Source organism: Periplaneta americana, chromosome 6, assembly GCF_040183065.1.
Source record: "Periplaneta americana isolate PAMFEO1 chromosome 6, P.americana_PAMFEO1_priV1, whole genome shotgun sequence".
NCBI lineage: Eukaryota > Metazoa > Arthropoda > Insecta > Blattodea > Blattidae > Periplaneta > Periplaneta americana.
The window spans coordinates 35,674,062-35,689,234 of record NC_091122.1 but is presented as its reverse complement, the minus strand read 5'-3'; the positions used below and the strand labels follow the sequence as shown (position 1 = coordinate 35,689,234).

The following is a 15,173-nucleotide window of genomic DNA, read 5'->3' as shown; positions in this document are numbered from 1 at the left end:
TAATAATAATAATCAGTTCATAACCTGAGTTACTGCCAATCTTTCAACTGGAGTTACGGGGGTCTTGACAAAATTTGTAGGTAATTTAACATTGTCATTTTCAATTAAACTCAAAACATAATCAAACTGGTCAGGTGAGAGTCTGAAATATTCCTTAAATTTTGTAGCGTTTTTATAAAGATGTCTCATTATCAATGTGTTAAAACAGAATTCTGTAAACCTGTTCCTGAATATTTCATTAGTCCGTAGCTTGTTCCTTTTATAATACGCATGTGAGATTGTGATATCGTCATCTCCCTCTTCTAGAATAAATAGCAACTTAATTGTCTTGGATTTATTCATTACGCTATACTGGAGAATTAGCACGGTCGCTTTGAACCGTGCCGTTACGTTTATCACCAAATTTAAGTAAATACACAATGTCACCAACATAAGAACATGACATTGGTGTGTGGCGTAGTTGGCGGGAGAAATTTTTTTCTCTCTCTGTCTACCTCCTTCGTTCTGAACATTATTGAGAGATAGCGCCACTGTTAGCGACAATGTGTATTTGCGTAAATATTGCGAGTAAATTATGACGAGTGCCTTAGAGGAGAGGCTCGGGACGTGATCCTTACTTGAATTTATTTTTGCGTGTACATTGCAGATTAAATGATTGAGATCCCTTCTTGCTCCGGTTACAGGCCTTGCATTTACGAAGGTTATGTTAGGTTAGATTAGCTTAGGTTAGCTTCGGTTAGGTTAGCTTAGCTTAGCTTAGCTTAGCTTTGGTTAGGTTAGATTAGCTTTGGTTAGGTTAGGCTAGCTTTGGTTAGGTTAGGTTAGGTTAGGTTAGCTTTGGTTAGGTTAGGTTAGCTTTGGTTAGGTTAGGTTAGCTTTGGTTAGGTTAGGTTAGCTTTGGTTAGGTTAGCTTGATTTCATTCGTCCATGTAGTAGTTAAAATTATATAATATGACAGTTTTTGATTCGTAATATTGATAAAAAATAATAGGTCTATAATGAAAGCGGTGAATAATTTCATGGTCCCTACATTTTTTTTTCGTAAAATGCTAGGTATTTTTCTTTAGGCCAGAAATAAAACAGCAACGCCGTCATAATTACGTACTTTACGCTTTGGCGAACATTAACCGGAAATTTACTTTCCGTCATTTTAATGGTATTCCGTGAAACACACCTTTTTTCCTGTTAATTTCCTTGTGATAACCTAGTTTATGATCTTATTACATCTTCATTTTCTTTTAATGCATTCAGAAAACCGCCGTTGTACTACATAAAACCTTGAACTTGACTAATGGAGTGAATTATTTAAGAATATAGTCGCGAATTTGACTACCACCATTTCGATTATATTTTGTTTGATACGGCCCGGTACGGCCCGGTGACTAGTGGCCAGCGAGTAGGGTCGACTATCGATATTGGTCTGCCGTGGGTATTATCCAGTTGTTCCATTCATTATAATATTTAGGTTATGTCCGTGGCCTACATTAATTTACTTGACCATATGTAGTAGATGAAGGAATAAACAAATGAGAATCTACAGCGATGTGCATCAATAAAGAAACCACTTCTCGGCGATCATCACCAGCGTTTATAATCGCCGGCGATGTGCGTCCGACGATGATCGCCATAAACAAACCGTACCTTTATAGCTGCACTCCCCAAATTGTACACACAAGAAAATAAAATATTAAATGAAGTACATAAATGGATATAAAATACAGTGACACAGATGTTTGACAATTACATGTTTGAGTATATTTTAGTGTCGTTCTTTCAATATTTTCAACTAATAATTAAATTAGGGAATGTTAGTTTGTATTATGAAGTCAGGGGCAGTGACACAGTGCAGATTGTTCCGTCGTTTATGCTGTAGAGTAGCAACTAGCAGTGAAGAAAACATTTATCTTCTGCTGTCAGTAGCTTTTTAATGTACCAGTTGATATAAGTAGCAATAAAATGAAATACAAACGCTTAGTATAGATTTTCGAAATATAGATTACCGGTTAACCTTTTCAATAATAAGGATTTTCACTAAGTTCAAAGTCAATTAGTCGAACGTTAGTAAAGGTACGGTCACACGTCGCTGCTTTTGCAGCGCTGCAATACAAAAAACTGCGCAACTCTTGTACTGCGACGTGTGAACAACGGTGCAACCCGAAAAGTAGCGGCTGCCGAACCTGCTGCTCGTTACTTTTCCATGCTGTGCGCAACTTAAAAGTAGCGACGTGTGAACAGGGTTCTCAGGGTTGCAGCCGCAGCATTTTTGATATCGGTTTTGTTGAAACGTTTGATGCGGTTGCGACCAGTGTTGCCACCCAAATGTGCTAATGATACTTTTATTGTTTGGATATATTTTAATGTTAGATGTGATGAAAATAAATTATTTGTAACAGTTATTAAATACACAACACAGTCTGAGCATAATTGGTGACGATATAATTCATTTTTTAAATTTTCCGTAGCGTAGTTCCAAATAGGAGGGTTCCCAACATTGATTACGTGAATATACTGTTGGTTATCATTTAAGTATATAGGCGTTTTTAAAAGCTTTATAGTAAAAATGACGAGTTGCCAAACTAACTTACTATTATGACAAGTGTTGTATTGCATGTTTCCACGTATTCACATTTTTTTTATGTTCTAGTGATATTTAACTTATTTTATATTTTTGTTTGCATATTTTCCGATAATGGTATATCTCTAATGTGATAAGTTGAGCTACATATAAACATAATTTTCCTTACTGTGTATACTTAAAAATATTGTATTCATTGTATGCTTTGTACTGCACTATTGTATTACTACTATTAGTATTATTATTACTATTAGGCCTGTTATTATTATTTTATTTATTATTATTATTAATATTATTATTATCATTATTATCATTACTATTCTTATTTATTATTATTATTATTATTATTATTATTATTATTATTATCAATAATTCTTATTTTTTTATACTTTGTAGGCCTCATTTATTTTTGACCTGCTGTTCACATTTTATTATGCTTTTTTCTTTCTTTCTGTATGTTATATATTATGTCTGATTTCTTCTTACTTGTTGTTTACATTTTATTATTATTATCTTATTCAGTTTTGTGTGTACTTTGTAAATTTGTAGTGTTTCTATAACGCAGTTTTTACTCCTGGTTGAGTGTTAGAGAAGGCCGTATGGCCTTAACTCTGCCAGGTTAAATAAATCATTATTATTATTATTATTATTATTATTATTATTATTATTATTATTATTATTATTATTAAAAATAATGTCAATTTCTGAATACTACATACGATAGAAAAGCAAATAATAGATAAGGAAGCTTTCGCGTGGGTTTCTTAATAATGCGAACATAACCACAAAATGTACATTGAGAAGTCAACACGGAGATGGGAACCTGCAGCATGACTGCGGCTGCAAAAGTAGCGCCTTGCGTGTGAACAGACTCGCAACCTCCAGTTGCAACTTTTGCTGCACTCGGGTTGCGCAGCACGAAAAGTAGCGTGCAGCGCGCTACTTTTGGCTTACGTGTGAACACGACACGCAACTTTTGCAGCTGCAGTACAAAAGTAGCGCTGCAAAAGTAGCGTACCTTAAGATAGCCAGTAGCATCTTCCCCTTCACGGATGGTAAAGAGTGTGAGTAGAGGGGAAAGCCTATCAACCAAACTGAAATGGGGATTAGTCTGTTTCTTAGTTCTTTCTCCAGAGGTCCGCAGAAGATGCTTCTTTTTCTATTAAAAGCTTCCTTTGTCATTGCTATTCTCCTTTTGACTTCTTGGCACCGGCTCATGTTACTGCTTGGCAATTTATTAAGGGTATTTAATTCATTACGTTATGCAAATGTTTAATGTTTACAAGTCTAAATTGTACAAAACATTTTGGAGGTCCGCTAAAATGAAATATGAACTTCAAGGAGTCCGTGACACTGGAAAGGTTGGTAACCTCTGTGTTTATTGCTACTGGATCTGAAGTCAACGGATGTAAACCCGCTCGAGGGCGATGGATTTTTAATAGCTATAAAAACCGTTATTATGCCTTCCTTCGAAAGAGAAGTAAATCTGGGATGTTCTTGTATATTTGCACTCCAGACAGCATTCACCGGCTATGCATCGCCCGTGTCAAAATTAAGCGATGGAGTTGGCGGTATTATATGCACTAAGTACGCGTGGATTTATCCCACATTGCACTGTAATCTATTCACGCATCATATCGAGCATGAGCAGCTTCTGGAAATTGAAACGTCGCTAATAATATCCATGTCTCTGTTTATCATACTAACCGGTAACGGGTGGCTCATCTATCCCTTCTTTATGCGAAGTTATGCAGTACCGTATGGGCTATTCCATCTCAAATCGACCGAAATATAGAGAAAATTGACATTGCTTTTTAAATACAATGAAACTTTTTCTGTCCGTTGACAACTGTGATACAATGCTTTGTGCAAAGTTTGAGGCATCAGAACTTCATAGCGTTTAAATTAAAAATATTTAAATTTATCGTATTTTCATAAAATTAGCAACTTTAAAACTGTTGTGGCTCCGAAACCCTTTCACCCAATGATCAAAATCATGGTTTATTTTGATGCTGAGAAAATAAAGTTTATATTGACATGTAAACAGTTTTTCTTACTTTTTATGGAAATGGAGAAATTTAGATTTTTCTTCATTAAGACGCCTTTGACCACGAAAAAATATTTTTAAAATATATGGTTAGATTCCGCATTGAAAATACAAATAAACACATATTTTTTACTGGTGCTACGTTGATAAGAAAGTATTGAAAATATCAAATAAAGAAAATAAATAGTACGCGCGTGAAGTAACCAGCTGACTGTGAGACGGGAGGTAGTCGAGACAAGCAAGGCCAGGAGACAAACACGTGATGTGTCGTCTAGCAGTCATGGCTGGGCTAGCTTTATCACAGGTTTTTATAAACACAGGAGTAAAATGACGCCCAATGCTCGCTTATCTTCAGCTCTCGGCCATTGCATGTGGTACTGTGCCGTTCAAGTTTAGGCGTGTGAAAATAATTTATTTAATACCCTCGAAACCTATTGCCGAGCCACTAAGCAAACAATGCCGAATCCCTCTTAATAATGCAAGGTTTATTCTCAATATTTTTTTACATTTTTACAAATGGCCAAAAAGCCGAAAAGCAAGTAAAATCAGATTATCTGTATCTCTGTGTACAATAAAAATAAGGATTACTTCTTAACATAACCTACCAAATGTCAGCTTCAAAATAAGCTCTCGTTCAATGTTCTGCAGTAAATGGTTCCAGAGTTCTGAGCGCTGAAAGAGGCTTGTTTTTATACAATACGCTAAATTTGTCGCTAAACAATATAAAAACCATTTAACTTTCGATAATATGTTTTTGAAAATGCACTCTCCTCAGCACCTTGTATAAATAGCGAAAAAATTTAGAGTATTAAAAAAATGGGAGGTTTTTTACTGATCGATTTCATATGGAATAGCCCGTATGTTCTTTTTCGATTCCGTAAAGACAGTACACATAAGGGCATTTAAAATACAAAAGAAAATAGTGAGTCTGACACACTAGTTTGATTGGTTAAGGCGTGTAGCTAATAATAGTAAGGTTATGTGTTCGAGTGTCTTGTCATGCTCTTTTTTTTTTAGTAACTTATTTTACAATGCTTTATTAACATCTTAGCTTATTCAGCGTCTGAATGAGATGAAGGTGATAATGCCGGTGAAATGAATCCAGGATCCAGCACCGAAAGTTACCCAGCATTTCTTCATAGTGGGTTGAGGGAAAACTCCGGAAGAAACCTCAACCAGGTAACTTGCCCCGACCGGGAATCGAACCCGAACCACCTGGTTTCGCGGCCAAACGCGCTAACCGTTAGTCTGCAGGTGTGGACCTTTTTTTTTTAGTATGTGAACCAAGGAATATTGGACGAATTTCTTCATAATTGATTGTACGTCATCTACGCTCTTCCTATAAATTTATGTGTTGGTTGGAATAAAATTTAATAAGATTGATAACAGACTAGATTCACTTGTTCCTGCAATAACTGCTATGTGCAAAATATGAAATTTTTTAGTAGGAGGAAAAAACACATTTATTCTGCTATGTCAGTGGTACATAGGAAACTGTGAAATCTTACATTTTCGAAAGAAATAAATGTAATTACATATAGGATATTTTATTATTTGCTGTATCACTATTTAAGTTACTTAATGGAGCAAAAATCTGGAAATCGATAAATATGTCATATGGGAGTTATTGCGGGAACAACGACGAGTTAAACTGGTTGAGGTTTTTTCCGGGGTTTTCCCTCAACCCAATACGAGCAAATGCTGGGTAACTTTCGGTGCTGGACCCCGGACTCATTTCACCAGCATTATCACTTTCTTTTCATTCAGACGCTAAATAACCTAGATGTTGATACAGCGTCGTAAAATAACCTAACAAAAAAAACTACGATTATGTAGACTTGGTCTTGATTTAGTAGAAAATAGGAAAAACGTATGCACAAATCATTATCTCATCGACTCTTATCAGGCGTAGCATGCTGGAGAGGTGTAGTAAATTTTTTGCAGAACAAAACAATCAGGCCACCGGCGTGGTTCTGTCGGCTGAGGCGCTTGCTGCCGATCCCGAGTTATGCCTGAGCGTGGGTTCGATTCCAAATTAGGCTTATTATCTGGTTGGGGTTTTTTCCGAGGTTTTCCCCAAGGCGAATGTGAGGTAATCTAATCCTCGGCCTCATCTTACCAAATACCATCTCGCTATCACCAATTCCATGGACGCTAAGTAACCGAGTAGTTGATACATCGTCGTTAAACAACGAAGAACATAACAAAAACAAGGAGTCTGAGCATAATGGGCCTACTTATTAAAATTTATACGTGCGTCATAACCTACCTATTACAGGTGCTACAACACTACCATTTTAAGACGAAAAATACATCAACTGGACGGAGTTACGCAATTAGCGACCAACCGACAAAAACCTGTTTTCGAGATATTGACCATTGAAGTAAATCTGGTTATTTATTAAACATTTATACAACACTCATACTTACTTAAAAATGACTTATAAGGAACCCGCAGGATCATTGCCGCCCTCACATAAGCCCGCCATCTGACCCTATCCCGTGCAAGATTAATCCAGTCTCTGTCATCTCATCCCACCTCCCACAAATCAATTTTAATATTATCCTCCCATCTACGTCTCGGCCTCCCCAAAGGTCTTTTTCCCTCCGGTCTTCCAACTAACACTCTATATGCATTTTTGGATTCGCCCATACGTGCTACATTCCCCGTCCATATTATAACTCTCATACTATTACAAAAACTACCACAAATAATAATAATAATAATAATAATAATAATAATAATAATAATAATAATAATAATAATAAAATGCTAACCGATTTTTAATAGACCAGGAGTTGATTTAATATTGCAAAATAAATAAATACATTTTAGGCAATAAAATAATTTTGCTTAAAATGCCAGCAGAGCGCAGATGTCGCATTCTTGATTTTTTTCTGAGTTCGGTAATCAAGTCAAGAACAGATCTGTTCAAATATCTCTACTTTATCAAATTGTCGGTTGGTCTGTTATTACGTAACTCCTTGCATTTATCACAAGACAAACCTAAAATAAATTAAGAGTCCACTGCAAGAATGATGGATGTCACTTTCTTGTCGAAAATGAACCAAGACTGTCAATGCATAGCTTAAGACATATAGAATGTACATACAGAGTTATATGGCATTAACACTGATAGTCATTGTCCAGTAATGATCGGAAAATCACAGTTAAGCTTTGAGCGCTAAGCATTTCAAACTTTCAATTGCTTCTCCTGAAAAATGTATTCCAAATGACATCCAACATTCTTGCAGTGGACTCTTGAAATAGAAGCGTTTTACAGGGATACGAACTCGTGTCTGTGGTGTTGATAGGTGATACACAGGGGCAGGTATTTATGGCGATTAATTTTATCATTTGTGGTTTTTAATATTGGTATCGGCGGAGATTGTTGGAGATTGATTTGTACTCTTGGCGGAGATTAATGAAAATTTTGGAAAATACAATTATTTTGAAAATGGAGTATTAACTCAGTATGAATATTACTTTCCAAATAATTAACATTAAAGGTTCATTGGATTCTGGTAAAGGTGCGGTATGGCCAATAGACAATATTTGATGGATTGAGACTGCATTTAACACACATTCATTAAAAACGAAAAAACTTGCAGCTCTCAAATTAACACTTTCAAATTATTAGTGAAAGCTTGAATTCTCCGCTTTCTGAGTTCACTAATGTAATCAGAACACCTGGAATACCATGTAATGTAGCCTACTTGGATATATAACAAATTAAAGTGAAAAAAATCCGAAAAATCTGAGAATATGAAATTCGCTATAAAACGACGCAATAGTAATAATTCGTGAATGTGTTCATATTTCGCGATTTGTCGTGATTGTTTTAACCGCATATTATTAATCAGAATCACTTAATTCGTAAAGATTAGTAAAAATCTATTACCGGTATATATCTATTATGTCGTGATTTTCGCGATCTCCATAAATACCCGTCCCTGCTTATACACTAACATCGCGCTTAGTTAACCAAATTAAGAATGAATCATAGCCACTATCAGATCTGTCAGCTAGAGAAGTGAAGCGAGTTCCGCAAACAGCATTTCGTGTGAATACATCTCTATCAAACACTGTTGCCGTTCATTTTTTTTCACTGCCTCAGTAGAGCTTTTATAATAATAATAATAATAATAATAATAATAATAATAATAATAATAATAATAATAATTTATTTTAGCTGGCAGAGTTAAGACCGTAAGGCCTTCTCTTCCACTCAACCAGCAAAAAGTATATATACATATGCATGAACTTAGAAAGAATTCAACAATTTGATTTAGATGAGAGTTACATATATACAAGAGTTATTTACGAATTAAACAACAAAATACTATGAACTATTAATTAAACACTGAAATAAACTGTGTAGCAGAATTAAGGTACAATACAAATAATATTAGATAATAGAAAGAGATTATTATGAGACAATTTTGAAAATACAGCACCATCAGGATGATGTCAAAAAGAAAGAAGTAAAAATGTAGTCACTGATAGTTTAAATCAGTATGATTGGAGTGAAATGCTAATAAGGTTGTCTTTTAAGCTGTTCTTAAAGATGTTTATTGTCTTGGAGCCCCTAATACAGGGACATCATTTTATTTTTACTTCAATTTTTATTGTACCCGAGTTTTTGAATTTACTTCACTCCCACCCCTTCTACTAATGAAGTTCCAACTGTCCTCCAGACAGAATCAAGGCCGCATATAGTAAACAACACTGAGTTAGTGAGCATAGTGCGTTCCAGAAATATGTTCGCTTTTTCCAGTGACGAATGAGCTTTCAATATTGAATCATATTTTCGCACAGGTACTGCCCGTTTGTCTACGTCGCATCCCGATTTCCCCCCACCTGCTTCTGCACGCCCCTCTGTAAAAGCTGGGCTGTCTTAGCTCTTTTCTGAAAAAATTAATTTCTGTTAGGAATTGGGCGTTTACGTAATATTATACAACTGTTTGAAATAACTTAAATAAAAGGGCCTCGTTAAGTAATTAACTGTCACGTGATTTTCCACCTTTCTACGATCCTGCGGCATAACCACTTGGACGGACAGTAGATAGCATGTCTGAGTAATTATATATTTTCGGGTCGGGCAGAAGTGAAGATTGAATTTACAGTACGTAGAGTAGGTACAGAATTATTTCAACATGAGTTACTAGTACGAAAGACGAAACTGGTAATTGGAATTAGATGCAGTAGTCTATAGTGCGATAATATGCACAAAAGAACTGAAGCCTGTATCGAAATGAACGGCCACCATTTTCAAAAATGTGTTTAAATATCCATATTATGAATATTTTTCAATTTAACTTCATCCTCTAAATTGTACGCTAATGTGCTGTAGACAGTATAATATACACTGCATAATGAATATGTTCGCATGGATAACTCAGTTCGTGAGTAAAAAAATTTATTGTTAATATAGTACTGCATTTTGATTAAACAAAAACCTAATGAAAATTATCGAACTCAAAATCGCGATATTTCCTAGTCTACGTAAATGGCTAAGTAGTTTTCTTCCCTCCTATACCTAGTAAAGTGATTTGTTTGTGTTTTACGCCAGTATCATCGAACTCCAGTAGTGGAAGGGGGTAGCGAACGATGTTTCCGGTTCTCTACAAGTATAGCCAGGTTAATATTAAAAATGTTAGTAAAAATAAAATGATGTCCCTGTACTTTGTGACAAGGAATTCCATTGACTCGAGGTGGATACTGTAAAAGACGATGAATAACAAGATGTTCTATGAAGACGTATACTTAGCGTGCCACAGATAAGTGATCTGGTATTTACGTCGTTATTGCTTTAGCATTCTGATCGTAGTATGAAAATCCCGCTCCTCCCTCTCTGGACGTACCTTTCAAGCCACAATATCCACGGGAACGACTGTCCACCAAGAGATATGTTGGTTACTAAGTCACACAGACCGCGATAGCCACACAAGGCGTTTCAGATGTATTTCTGTACTAATTGACGTACAATTTTACACTAAATACTGTCGGTTCCTTATAAATGTCTGTTACAGTGTTAGGGAGTTTGATCGTGATTTAGGAAAAATGCAACCCCCATTCCCCACCCTTAATAAATCCACCACCCCCCGCCGGAGCGAGCGACGCTGTGAATGATCGATTGTAGTAGAAACTCGGCGGCTGGCGTCCCAGCAGCCCAGCTGCTGCTACTGCTGCTGTCCTGGAAACCGAGGGCGCCACCCGACAGTATCTGTCGAACCTGCACCGCGCGCGGTCACGGCCTTGTGTCGATTTGTGCTGTTCGCGTGTGAGCTTCTGCTTTTGTGAGTGTGTAAGCATCACCAGTCTGTTAGCATTAGCTATCTGACGTCATACTTTTCGTATACTTCGCGATTCTTATCAGGGTCCTCTTTCTGCCTTCTAGGCGTCCGTGTGTAATCAAGTATATTTTTTATTCCCGCGTGGTGTATCAAATTTATCGGTAGGCCTATATTAAATGTGCGTTATTTGTTTTCTTTACGAAGATTCTGTCAGCATTAGGTATCTGACGTCATACTTTTCATATACTTCGCGATTCTTATCACGGTCCTCTTTCTGCCTCCTAGGCGTCCGTGGTGTTATCAAGTATATTTTTTATTCCCGCGTGGTGTATCAAATTTATCGGTAGGCCTATATTAAATGTGCGTTATTTGTTTTCTTTACGAAGATTCTTGGGTTTCGTTCAGATTTTTTCTCCTCACGTCAGTTTATATTTTTACGAATTATCAGAGGATGTGTACGTCGTCGTGATTGTCACCACCCTCGATGTGTTGTGGGTTCTTCAAGTCATAATTGTATTCAGGTTCATGTCTGTCTTTCCCACCCCTATAGTTACAGTTAAGGAAGTGGAACGGCTATTTCATAGTCATCGCTCAATATTGTGATTTTCTTGTGAATTCTGTGTTAATATTGTGTCGTGATTCTAATCTTACTTTGTTCTACCTATTTCTGTACCAGGAGAAGATACATTTTATATTTTTTTCTGAGACACGGTTATTTTTAGGCCATTGCATATGTCTCTCTCCTTTCTTTAAATTTTCAGTTTCAGTTTGTTTTTCGTTGTTTTCTGATAATCGGTTTTTCATTGACTTAATAATAATAATAATAATAATAATAATAATAATAGTTTTATTTTCCCTGGCAACCAGGATCAAATCACATACATAAATACATATCGGTATACAAATATTAACTTAAAAATAATAATAAAAATAATAAAGTAAAAAAGAGAGATTGAATACATATACACAATCAGTATTATTTAATATCATCATAAAACTATTTCTGTTGCTCAGAAGTACTTGCAATTAATTTATTATTATTATTATTATTATTATTATTATTATTATTATTATTATTATTATTATTATTTAAGGATCACTGCGGGCTAAAGCAGGGAGATGCACTATCACCTTTACTTTTTAACTTCGCTCTAGAATATGCCATTAGGAAAGTTCAGGATAACACAGAGGGTTTGGAATTGAACGGGGATACATCAGCTTCTTGTCTATGCGGATGACGTGAATATGTTAGGATAAAATCCACAAACGATAAGGGAAAACGCGGAAATTCTACTTGAAGCAAGTAAAGAGATATGGTTGGAAGTAAATCCCGAAAAGACTAAGTATATGATTATGTCGCGTGATCAGAATATTGTACGAAATGGAACTATAAAAGTTGGACATTTATCCTTCGTAGAGGTGGAAATATTCAAATATCTTAGAGCAAGAGTAACAAATATAAATGACACTCGGGAGGAAATTAAACGCAGAATAAATATGGGAAATGCCTGTTATTATTCGGTTGAGAAGCTTTTATCATCCAGTCTGCTGTCAAAAAATGTGAAAGTTAGAATTTATAAAACAGTTATATTACCGGTTGCTCTGTATGGTTGTGAAACTTGGACTGTCACTTTGAAACAGAAACAGAGGTTAAGAGTGTTCGAGGATAAGGTGCTTAGGAAAATATTTGGGGCTAAAAGGGAAGAAGTTACAGGAGAATGGATAAAGTTGCACAACACAGAACTGCACGCATTGTATTCTTCACCTGGCATAATTAGGAACATTAAATCCAGACGTTTGAGATGGGCAGGGCATGTAGCACGTATGGGCGAATCCAGAAATGCATATAGAGTGTTAGTTGGGAGGCCGGAGGGAAAAAGACCTTTAGGGAGGCCGAGACGTAGATGGGAAGCTAATATTAAAATTGATTTGAGGGAGGTGGGATATGATGATAGAGAATGGATTAATCTATCTCAGGATAGGGATCAATGGCGGGCTTATGTGAGGGCGGCAATGAACCTGCGGGTTCCTTAAAAGCCAGTGAGTAAGTATTATTATTATTTAAGGACGTTGTAATGTTCTAAATTACAGTGCCATAGAATCAATCTATCGCATGTTGAATATTTGGTTTCTTTGACTGTGGAAGCGATACGTCAATACAGGGTTACACAGCAAGAGAGACATCTCTTCTGAGAACTTCCATCACAGATTCTTAAGGGGTTTTTCAGATAGGCTAGTCAACTGTTTCCCCATAATTTAATTAGAGCTTACGTAAATGTACTTCTACAGAGGTATAGACCAACCCACGCATGAAATTTGAATAGCAGGGCGTACTCACGTCTGTTATACGTGATATATCACGGAAAGGTTGAGACTCGTTTACATTTGGAGGTATTTCTCCTTCAATACATCACACTTTCATAGCGAAACCTTCAATGTAGACGTTATAACATCCGTAACCCAAGGACTTTCTCTTACTGTGTCATTATGTTTAAAGAAAATGTAACTACGAATTATAACGGTTTTCGCTTCTGCTAGAATCCCTGCTTTTGGTCTTACGACATTAATACCCGTAGGAAACTATTTAAAAATAAGTGAATGGAATTTGTTTAAATACGATTATAAATGTTAATGCACTCCTTGATACTATACGTAGAAGGTAACGGTCTTTTTTTATCTACAAAAGCTGTTAAAATCGGTGATATGTTTACATGGCGATGATGAATAAATAATGGATTTAACGGCTTAACGGAAGCGTTAATAGAAAACCTGCACCTAAACATCTCCACGCACAAAAATTTTCAAACAACTCACTTGGGATCGAACTGAAATTTCTTTCGTGATGTGGCACTAGCAAAGTGATGATTGTGTTGTGTTAAAATACTGAGTTATTAAGTCGTGATTCTCAGTGATATTTCACTAACAGTCTGTTCTTTATAATCAAAGGTGATAATATTCTTGTATTGTATTGTATGTATTTATTGACACTGCAATGGGCATATACCCGGTGGCAGTGGTAACTAATTAGGCCTACACTCAATAAAGACAATAATAAACACAATTAATAATAATAATACTAATAATTAACACTAACAATACTTAATAATAATAATAATAATAATAATAATAATAATAATAATAATAATAATAATAACAGGGAACATCCTAAATTAAATGAAGCACGATCAGTTAAAATAACATTTAAAGTAAATCTAATTTGTACCTTAAACCTATGTTCGAACTAAAACCCACGAGTATGATATGTTCATATCTGCACAAGTACCTTTTAACATTACACTCATTTCGCTGTCAACTCACTCACTGCACTGGAACTACGACACATTTCACTGATTCTATCCTGATTTCACTAACACTTCAAAAACATTTCACTGTTCAAATACTTTGCACTGCCACTATAAACTATAAAGCTTCACTGACAGGAACACGTTTCACTTACACAACACACTTCACTGACACAACATAATTCTTCACTGATACAACACTTCAATAACAAAATATCATTTACACCCTTTAAATACTGTGTATAATTACCGTCTATTAGTAAAGTCCTTAAGCCTATTTTTAAATACATTTTTGGTTGTTGGTAAAGCCTTTAGTAAGTCTGCAGGTAAAGCATTCCAGTCCCTGATAGTACGATTGAGAAAAGAAAACTTTCCAGTGTCCGTCTTCTTTCCCTCAATTTATATGAGTGGTCGTTCCTTGAAGAGTAATTTGGCGGCTGCAAGCTATTTTTTATTTCTCTCCAGGCAGGCTCACCTCTGTATGTTTTGAACAGTGCGCATAATCGAATTCGCGTTCTCCTGTCCGTGAGTGTGTCCCATTTTAATGGTGAATTTTTCCGACAACACTTGAGTGCCCGGTTTTGAATCTTTTCCAGTGTCTTAATATGTTCTAATCTGTAAGGATCCCAACATGCAGCACCATATTCCATTACTGGACGTACTAGTGATTTATATGCAATCTCTTTGGATTTATCAGAGCCTTTTCTTAGTACCCTCATCACAAAGTGTAACGCCCTCCATGCTTTTCCCGCTGTGTCTGTAACGTGTTCCCACCAGCCGAGATCGCTGCTAAATGTTATTCCGAGGTTAATATGGCGATGATGAATAAATAATGGCTTTAACCGCTTAACGGAAGCGTTACTAGAAAACCTGCACCTGAACATCTCCACGCACAAAAATTTTCAAACAACTCACTTGGGATCGAACTCAAATTTCTTTCGTGATGTGACAC

General features: G+C 35.9%; 1 protein-coding gene across 7 annotated transcripts in view; it reads left to right on the top strand.

Annotated features, from left to right (window-relative positions):
- Positions 1-15,173, top strand: part of LOC138701207 (transmembrane protein 47) — a 564,207-nt gene that overhangs the window by 370,333 nt on the left and 178,701 nt on the right. The window contains exon 1 of one of the 7 annotated variants that reach the window (XM_069827864.1): positions 10,807-10,922. The exons of 5 other annotated variants lie outside the window; for them this stretch is intronic. The gene's annotated coding sequence lies outside the window, so the exon portion shown is untranslated. Of the gene's footprint in view, positions 1-10,806; positions 10,931-15,173 lie in introns of those variants that run through there. One more of the 7 variants, XM_069827863.1, reaches the window with a different exon arrangement.